The sequence below is a fragment of the Gadus chalcogrammus genome, chromosome 2 (genome assembly GCF_026213295.1).
Source record: "Gadus chalcogrammus isolate NIFS_2021 chromosome 2, NIFS_Gcha_1.0, whole genome shotgun sequence".
In the NCBI taxonomy this organism is placed as follows: domain Eukaryota; kingdom Metazoa; phylum Chordata; class Actinopteri; order Gadiformes; family Gadidae; genus Gadus; species Gadus chalcogrammus.
In genome coordinates this window covers 4,058,141-4,060,422 of record NC_079413.1, presented here as the reverse complement: position 1 = coordinate 4,060,422, position 2,282 = coordinate 4,058,141, and positions in this window count along the sequence as shown.

The following is a 2,282-nucleotide window of genomic DNA, read 5'->3' as shown; positions in this document are numbered from 1 at the left end:
GGGGGGGGGGGGGGGTGCATTGGAGATGAAGGGGCCGCTGGAGTAGTGAGGCCTCGCTTCTAACTTTCACACGTGCGAACGCAAACACACTATGAGATGTGTGTTTGTGTAAGTGTATGTGTGTGCTTTCACACACACACACACACACACACACACACACACACACACACACACACACACACACACACACACACACACACACACACACACACACACATGCACTCTAATATGCCTACATCCACACACACACACACACGCACGCACGCACGCACGCACGCACGCACGCACGCACGCACGCACGCACGCACGCACGCACGCACGCACGCACGCACGCACGCACGCGCACGCACGCACGCACGCACGCGCGCGCGCGCGCGCACATGCACGCACATCAGTCTCATTGGCTTACCTCCAGTCACACACTTCCACACACACACTCGCCCACACTCGTCTCCAGCTCACTGTGTTGTCTCATGAACACAAAGGCTATTTGCAGGCAGGGGAGGTGGGGAATCATCAGCCCTGGACGGCCCTAAAAGCCCTCATGACTTTTTAATCGCTGGCTGCAGGGCTCCTCTCCTCCGGCGGTGGAGGAGCGCGGACACCCAGTGCCAGGGCTCCACTCCTCCACAGAGGGATCACCCCCCCACCACCACCACCCAGCCACCCTCCCGCTCTCCCCGCCCGGCCCTACTCCCAGGCTGGGCCTGTCAGGGCACTGAGGCGAGGAGGCGGTGGATGGGAGGTATATGAGGAGGTGAGGCATCAGGAGGTTGCTGGCAGCGGAAGAGAGGGTTTTGTGGTGTGTGGTTAAGAAGAAGGGTGCTGGAAGCCAGAGTGGAGTTCTTTAGCTTTCTTTTTTTCCGCTTAAGACGAGGAGATGGGGGGGGGGGGGAGGGGGAGGGGGGGAACAAATGTTGTACAGACTGCTCAGAACAGCAGTACTTCTGCATAACAGAATCTCTCACTTACCATGCGGGGAAAGTCTTTATGGATGTTCTAGTGTGTGTGCGTGTGTGTGTGTGTGTGTGTACTGTGTGTGTGTGCCTAGGTAGTTGTGTGTGCATCGTTTTGTGTTTGTGTGCGCTATGTGGCTGTGTGTGTGTGTGTGTGTGTGTGTGTGTGTGTGCATAGGTATGTGCACTGTATGCGAGGGTGTGCACTTGTTCACACACGCGCCTGCATGCGTGTGAATCGCACAGAACGCTGTACTGGGTACGTTGTGCGTCGGTGCAAACAAACTAATGATCACTTTGCGAAAATGATGGATTGGCAACACACACAGCGCAGCACGTGGGGATTGGTAGTGGTGGTCGAGTGGGGTGAATTCTTTTCGCCTCTTGCCAGCGAGCAGAAACGGCCGTTTGATGAATAATATTGTGAAGTGAATTGGTCATTGTCAGAACTCCCCGGTGACTATTGAATCAGCTGTGGGCCGGGGGCCCCTGGCAGTGGACCCCCGGCCGTTAGGAATGAGACCGCCGGGGCCGTAGGAGATGGAAGGTGAGTTGATTGGGGGGGGGGGGGGGGGGGGGGTCTCATTGGGGAGCAGGGCCCCATGGGAGAGCGAACCTAGTTTCTCCCTACGCACTCCTTCACACAGAGATCAAAGAGGGAGTGCTCCGAGAGGATCAACGCACACACACGCACGCGCAAACAAACGCACACAAAAACAACCCGACCTGACTGCGTACACTTGTACCCACGTGATTTCACGCAATCGCACACACACACACACACACACACACACTGAGTAAGATACACACCCCACACATATTCTAAGACATGCTGACATGTACAAACACTTTCACACACACTTAAACACATTCATACACACACACACACACACACACACACACACACACCCTGATGAGTAGACGCACTGAATGTACACATGGACACACAACTACACAACTCGCATCGGCACAAGAGCGAGCAGGCCCGAGCAACGTAAACATACTGTTGGTTAGCGTGCTTGCTAATGATGTAGCGTTGACCCAATGCTAATGATGCTCCTCTTTCCCGGCTGGAGACATGATCGGCTTTGATCTGCCTGTCATTAAGAGAATGTAGAGTACCCATTTTTTTCCTTCTCGCTCCCTCCTTCACTCTAGCCCTCCCCTCACTCACTCACACACTCACCCGCTGACTCTCTCCATCTCCGTTAAATTAAAATATAGATGGCTCAAAGCACCAGAGATTACACATTAGACGACGCAGCGCTAGTTGAAGTGGCACACATTGTATTGTCACGTGCTTTGCCATATTTATTTTGCCCCGAT